Source organism: Nannospalax galili, unplaced genomic scaffold (assembly GCF_000622305.1).
Source record: "Nannospalax galili isolate Female #2095 unplaced genomic scaffold, S.galili_v1.0 scaffold72, whole genome shotgun sequence".
Taxonomy (NCBI): Eukaryota; Metazoa; Chordata; class Mammalia; order Rodentia; family Spalacidae; genus Nannospalax; species Nannospalax galili.
Window position 1 is genome coordinate 7,503,242 of NW_008336933.1, and position 8,136 is coordinate 7,511,377.

Consider the following 8,136-nt stretch of genomic DNA (forward strand, 5'->3'; position numbering starts at 1 on the left):
GTTTATGTCTCTCTGCAGGGTAGATGGCTACTGTGTTAGCCATATTTCTTTTGCTGTGACAACACACCCAAGAAAAATCGACTTGGAAGAAAGGTTTATTTTGGCTTACGGTTTCAGAGGTTTCAACCCATGGTGGTTTGGTCCCACTGCTTTGGGCCTGTGGAGAGTCAGGGTAATGTAGTGAGGAACATGCAACAGAGAAAAACTGCTTGGCTCACAGCAGGCAGTAAAGAGAGAGTGGGGGAGAGAGAGAGAGAGAGAGAGAGAGAGAGAGAAGAGAAGGGAGAGCGGGAGAGAGAGGGAGAGAGAGATCCTAATGACTCCTTCAGGGGCATGCTCCCATGACATTATTGCCTCCCACTGGGCCCCACCTTTCAAAGGTTCCTCTGTCTCCCAATGGAGACACAGGCATGGGCCCAAGCCTTTAGCATGTGAGCATTTGGGGAACATTTGAGATCCAAACCATAAAGACTATGCAGAGAATATAGTAGAAATGCCAATTTTTAGCCCCGGCTCCAATCCCCTTGACCCAGGACCTCTGAGTGGGGATCTGCAGCATCAAACCTGTACACTCAGTTTGAGGTGTGCTGGGCTGGATGTTGTGGGGAACTCTCACAAGCTTCTCTCAAGCCAGTGTTGCTGTGGAAACCAGCTGTGCACAGGTGCAGCCTGATCAGTCTCTCCTCTCTGCCCCAGGCTCCTCTGCTACACAGTGTAGGGTTATTTGAAGAGCCTGCTGAGCCATCCCAGGCCTGTGCAAACCTGGAAATGGTGAGGAGCAAATGAAAGAGCTCTGGGCTTCCCTGGACCAATGGAAGGTGGGAGTCAGTGGATCAATCGCTTCCCCAGGGTTATTCTGGGATAGAGGTGCATTCGAAATGTTCCTCAGAGGGGCCCAGTGAGACTGAGCCCCATCCACCCAAGCACCAACCAGCCTGACAATACACCTGTCTCTTCCAATCCCTTCCTTTTGTTTCCTGAGATTACTTCCCCAAATGAATTAAAATATGCACAGCACAATAGTGCTTTGATCAGTGCTGGGCTACATATACATTTGTATCTACAATGGCATTAATGATGTCATGGTGTGACACCCTGATCTGCATGCCTGCTGCTGTTGGGAACAGACCTACTATGTTGCCAGTCATTGAAAAGCATAGTGCCGGCCATTGGTACTTGATACTGTTCAGAAAAAACTGTAATATGCTTTATGTATTTACTAAACAATGTTTAAATTTTTATTTTATTTTTACTTTATGTATATGAGTGTCTTGCCTGCATGTGTGTAAGTGCACCCACCCGTGCAATGCTGAGGAAACCAGGAGAGGGCATTGGATCTTCTGGAACTAGAGTTACAGATAGTTGTCAGCTGCCATGTGGATGGTTGGGAACAGAACCAAAGTCCTCCGAAAGAACAGCCAGTGTTCTTAAACACTCAACCATCTCTCCAGCCCCTGGGAGGACCCACTTTAACTGTGGGCAGCACTATCTCATGGGCTGGAATCCTGGACTAAATAAAAAAGAAGGTGAGCTGAGCAGTCCCCCTTCTCTGCTTCCTGTGGGTGGGATGAACCCAGCTTCCTGAAGCTCTAGATGTTGTACTGTGCTGGAGGTGACAGACCGTACAAACTGTTAGCCAAGATGAACCCTTCCTTCTATTAGTTTCTTTTGTCAGACAGTCTGTCTCAGCAAGGAAGAGAGTAACATGTGTGATTCAAATGTAGAAAGAAGACAACAGAGGTCTGAGAAACACGGACGACCAAGGGATCCCATCATACGTCTCGCTTTCTCTGTGTTTAGCAGCTACTCATGCTGAAAATGACATAGAAGAGGAAGAGATGGGAACCCAGGTTCTTTTCCTTTCCACCCTTCCTTACCATTAATACGTTGGATATGGGAAGTGTGAAATGTGCATATGCCAAGAGGGGAAATAAAACCAGCATAGCTCGTTTTATGCAGTGTTTCCTCTGTTTGGTAAGAACAGGATACATATTTTTATGCTTACACTTCAATCTATGCAGCATATGTGAGCCTCAAACCACCGAGCGCATTATTGTGGTGATTATGCATGCCAGTTGAATGTTCTTATGTTTACATTTAAATTGTCATTTATTTTACAATGTAGGAATGATTGGGAAGATTGAAATGCACACATAAAAATGCAAAACACACACACACGTGTAAGTTTTAAAAGAAATGAAAGTAGGGCTGGTGAGATGGCTCAGTAGGTAAAAGCGTTTGCCACACCGGCCTGATGATCTGAGTTTGATCCACAAAACCCCCACAAAGGCAGGAGAGAACTGACTCCACAAAGTTGTCCTCTGACCTCCACGTGTGTGCTAGGGTACACATATGCCCCCGTACACATAGTAAAGACACGTAATAATAATAATACATATTTTTTAAAGACATGAAAGTGAAAAAGCAATGCATTTCATAGTATTTTGCAATGAGGTGAATTTTGTATATATTTATGTATGCATACAATCATACACAGCTAATAGAAAGTGCTTGAATAAATAAGATTTGTAACGTGAGCTGCTTGTTTTTCCATTCGAAATGTGCCAGTCTTTGGAAACACAAGGAAAAACCCCCTGTCCCTGCCCATGGGTTTTACAGATTGTTGGGGGATTCATACCAGCCATTTGACCACCAGAGGAAAGGATGCTGAGGAGCCAGGCGCCAGCTGCATCTCAACCTGAGTGACACGGTGTCCCTCCCCACCATCAATCTTCCCTCATGGTCCTTGGCACGAAACTGGCTCTTGATGATCAGCACAGTGTGTCTAACTCAGGTGGGATGTGGAGGATGAGGCTTCTTACTCTAAATTTCAGTACCTGGTTTACAGATTACCCACTCCATCTGTAGACCTGTGGATGAGGCTGTGAATGAAGTGACCAGGAAGTATGCAGGCGACACACCTCCTTGGATGCTGGCAGTCACCCCAAGTCAGTTTAGCAAAGAGACATGGAAGCGCAGTTTTGCCTAAAGTGTTATTGAAATTTACTGGGATAGTGTTTACAACTTGGCATCACATAGTTCACAGCTTAAAATTAGGAAGATTCCTTATGTCCTTTATGCAGCTGTAATATTTCCACGCTCCTTCAGATCAGAAAGTCTCCCATGACCCCAAGCTTCTTTCTCTTTGCTTTTCAGATTCCTTTTTCTTCTTTTTTTAAAGGGGAAAAAAAGATTTTAAAAAAGTATGTGCATCCATGTATCTTTGTGTGTGGGTATGTGTGCGTGTGAGTGCAGTGCCCTCAGAGGCCAGAAGGGGGTGTTGGGTCCCCTGGAGATGGAGTGACAGGCAGCTGTGAGCTGCATTATGTGGGTGCTGGTAAACAAACTCAGTTCCTCTGCAAGAGCAGCAAAACTCTTAACTGTGAAGCTCTTTCTCCAGCCCTGCACTTCGTATTTCTCTCAATGTGGCATGAAAGTTCACTGAGGCGGGGTCTATTGCAAGGTAATTAGGCCATTGAGGGTGCTGACTGGGGAAGAAACTAGTGTTTCAACTAACAGGACCCTCATTAGTTGTTAGAAAAGTGGAAGGCTGGCCCTTCCCTGCACTGGGGTCTCCTGTCTGACTGTGGCCTTTTCAACTCACTCACATTTGTGCTGTGCTGATCCTCCATGACGTCATGCAGGCAGGACCCATTGCTGGAGTCAATGCCATGTTATTTGAACCTTCAGTCTCCAAAACTGTCAGCTATAGAGAGTATTAATCATAGCAATGGAAAACAGACTAAAACACCATCCAATCACCTCCAAGCTTCTAAGATAATGGTCTTCAGGAACCCACCTCCTGGCTTTATGTATTCCTCTTTTCCTGATATATTTTAACATGGACTTTACAGGTACAGACACACACACATGCACACAGACGTATATGCACGCACATACACTGCTTTATGTATGCACAGTGGAAACTGGCTATGAGAATTAGTTGGTGTGCTTCGACACTTGCAGAGACAGTTCACAAAAAAGCATTAAAAAAATGACGAATGACTTAGTCCCAGCCCCCTGCACATTTCAGCACAATGGAATCTCCCTGCCATGCGTGATGTCTGAGCACACCTGTAGAGCGAGTGACAGCCCAGTTCCCTCGTGGATATGGGAAAGCACTTATTTGTTATGAAGCTAAAATTAAATTACAAGTTTTTACACGTCGTCGGCAGCAGCTGAGGCAAATCTTTGTCAACACAGAACTTTTCGCACCCAGGTTTCAGCTGCAGTAAGTGGATTACAGTGAGGACCAGTAACAGGTTTTTGGCATTGAGGATGAATGAATTCTCTTGGGGAAACTGAAAGTCACGTTCTCTTTTCCTTTGTTTAAAATCTTTAAATTTGAAGAATTCTCAGAACCCCACCCCCTTCCCCTTGGAGTCTCCAGTGTAGCCAGTATGTCTGCACTGAAATGGAAACCCAAGCACTCTGACAAGTGGGTGATCCTCTTTCTGGAGGATTTGGGGAGAGTCCCTGCTGGGACCTGAAATGTTGATGTCCCCAAGCCCTGTGTGTGGTGCTAAATCTTATGGCCTTTGCTCTACAACCTCCTGTCCCACAGCCCTAAGACATGGCTGATGGCATATACCATTGTCTTGCCCATACCCCTCATCACCACCTCCTTTTTTGCAGGATCTCACTATGTAGCCCAGGCTGGCCTTGGACTCTCGATCCTCTTATTTCTGCCTCCCAAGTGCTGGGATTCCAGGTCTGAGCTACCACCATTGACCGTCTTTGACAGCACATCCCATTCACAATGAAAGATTCAGGGTGAGTTCACAGGAGCCTCTGCTGTCTACACTATGTCCTTCCTAGGGCAACAAGGGTCTGTTAGCAACAATCCCCCCACACACTGTTCCTAAAATCTTCATAAAAACACAAACAAGCACAAAACTAGAACTGTTGACACATGCCACCAAAGAGACAGCTATGGGTGTCAAAAATAGGATGGGAACCAGAGGAAGGGTGTATCAGTGGGCTTTGGGTTCCAGCATGAAACAGCTGGCACAGACCACTTCTGAAGGAGAGGTTTGTTTGTTCACAGTTGGGAAGTTTCAAAGTCTAAACAGCATAGTGCAGGCTCTGGGGAGGATGAGGGGCCTGTGGCAGATGGCAACTGCAGGAATGTGCATTTGAGCCAGAAAATGATTATGGGGGGGCTGGGGGCGCTATAATCTCTTTTTAAAAAAAACATTTTATTTATTATTTTTATTTTATGTGTATGAGTGTACTGCCTGCCTGTCATATAAAAACACCTGTGTCCTGAAATGCCCATGGAGGTCAGAAGAGGGTATCAGATACCCTGGAACTGGAGTTACAGATGACTGTTAGCTGTCATGTGGGAGTTGGGAACTGAACCCAGGTCCTCTGCAAGAGCAGCTGGCTAGTGCTCTTAACTATTGAGCCATCTCTCCAGCCCCAACAGTGTTATTTATTTTCTAATATATTATGTTTTCATTTGGTTCAGAAATTGAAATGATATAATAGCAATGATTAAGAAATCTGACTTCTAGTCCTGTTTCAGAAACACTTTTACAAGTTGGGTAACATTGTACCTCCTTGGGTACAAGTCTTGTGATATATAATTAATTTAAAAAATATTATTTTTATGTGTATGAGTGTACTGCCTGCCTGTGTGTAAGTGCACCTGTGTCATGCAATGCCCGTGAGGTCAGAAGAAGGCGTCGGATTCCCCTGGAACTGTAGTTATGGATGGTTGTTAGACACTACGTGGGTCCTCTGTAAGAGCAGTCAGTGCTCTTAACCACTGAGCCATCTCACCAGCCCCAGGCTATAATCCCTTAAGAGACATTCCCTAATGATCTAAGGAGCTTGTGCTGACTCCGCCTCCAAAGGTTCTACCACCTCTTAACAGTGCCTCACTGCAGCCCAAGCATCACTCACAGGGAATCCTGGAGGACTCCCAAACTGCAAGCTGTAGATTTAAAAATTAAGGGGCTGCGGAGACGGCTTCATGGCTATGGTACTTGCCGTGCAGGTGTGCTGATCTGAGTTTTGATCTCTCGAAAGCACAACTCTATCATCCCAGCACTCCTATAGTGAGATGAGAGGCAGAGACAGGAGAATCTTCTGGAAGCTTGCAGGCCAACTAGCCTGGCTTATACAGCAGTGAACAAGAGACCCTGTCTCCAACAAGGTGTAAAGTGAGGACCAGCATACCTGAGGTTGCCATCTGACCTCTACATGTGAGCTGAGACACAGGTGAACCTACACACACACACACACACACACACACACACACACACACACGATAGCAAATGTGGGAACCTAAAGGCTCCAGCTTACAGAGGTCCAAGAAGAAGTTACTGGGGCGCGGCCTGACTTGTTTTAAAAGTCTGAAGGATACTTCCGCACTGCTGAGGAGTGCATGATCAGCGCGTGACCATCCTTAAGATACACCCTTGTGGGGGGGAGGGGATTTCCAGGTGCCTTTATAAGCTCTGTAGCACCTGCAATAAATGAATCTCTGCTTGACTAGGCTCCCCGTTGTGTCTGATTGTCCCCAGTACTGGGGGTGGTGTGGGCTGGCGAACGGCCCCGCTTACTCATCCCCAATCATCACTGCATGGGGGTCGCTGGTTTGAATCCCCGGCAACTGGCACCCAACGTGGTGATCGAAGGAAGGTGACAAGAAGAAAAGAAAGAAAGAAAAATAATAGATTGGGGCCAATCGGGAAGTTCGGGGTAAGGGAGACCTGAAAGATGGGTAACGCAATCAATAAGCCTGAGGACCCATTGCTTAAAGTGCTGAGAGATATGCTTAAAAGCAGGGGATTGGATCTGTCAAATCTGGTAGTTCAAAAGGTTTGGGCAGAGGCGATTCATTTGGCTCCCTGGCTGCTTGGGGCTAATGTTTTTACTCGGGATACATGGGAATCATGGGAAGAGTTTGAAGGAGAATGCAGAAATGCAACAGAAGTGAAACCAAAAGCAGCCAAAGTAACAAGGTGCACCTCGGGTGTGCCCTGGCCAGCTTCAGAGCCCCCAGGGACCCATGAAAACAGGACCTATGGATACCTTTTTCAGAAGGACGGGGAGGAGTGGAGCACACGGGGTCGGTGGTGAAAGCCGCCCACCCGACTGCCTTGAACTAACCCATGCGTGAGTCAGGGGCCTGCACGTGAGTCAGGGGCCTGTGAGAAAGCCAGGTGGGGAACCTCTCCTGGTTGGGGCAACCGGTGGCAGCTGCCGGGCGCATTTAAAAAAAAAACAACAAAACAACAAAAAACAAAACCACCGTTGGCTGTGCGCTGTGACTGGCTCCGGGATGGCTAGGAAGGCCTGGTTCAGGGAAGGTGGCTCAGGGGGCCCCGTCCCATCTGTTCCACAGGTGGCCAGGGATCCACCCCTCCCCCAAGTGTTACAGCCCTGCTGACAGCAGCGCTCGCCAAATCCCAGGGCCTAGGGAGCCCTTAGTAAAAACCTACAATGTTTTCACTGATGGGGACAGATTTGGAGCGGCAGTGGTAGTATACCCTGGAGCAGATGAGAACCAAAAAGATATATCCATACTTGTGATGGCTCAGCTCAATTCAAGGAACTCATGGCCATTACTTTCTGACAGTATTCGGACTTGAACGCTCCTTAAAGAGAGAGAAGCCCCTATCTTCTTACAGCATCTTAGGGGGCACCAAAGATTTCCTGGGCTTTTATCCCAAGGCAATGTAGAGGCAGACAAGATGGCTTATTGTGTACAGGTACCGCCTCTGCAACAGCCAGGGGTAAACCCCAGGGGACTCAAGCCCAATTCCTTGTGACAAACGGATGTCACACACTATGCTCCTTTTGGAAAGCTTAAGAATATTTTTGTGTCCATTGACACATTCTCACATGCCTGTTGGGCTACCGCTCATACAGGAGAGAAGTCTAAAGATGCTCAGTCTCATTTTCTCCAGTGCTTTGCTACATTGGGACTGCCCCAAAGAATTAAAACTGATAATGGACCATGTTTTGTGAGTAAAAATTTCACTTTTGGGAATTCAACACAATAAAGGAATTCCCTACAATCCCCAAGGTCAAGCCATTGTAGAACGCAACCATCAAAACCTAAAAATTCAATTCCAAAAATAAAAAGGGGGAATAAGCCCCCACCAACAGTTGGGTATGGCCTTA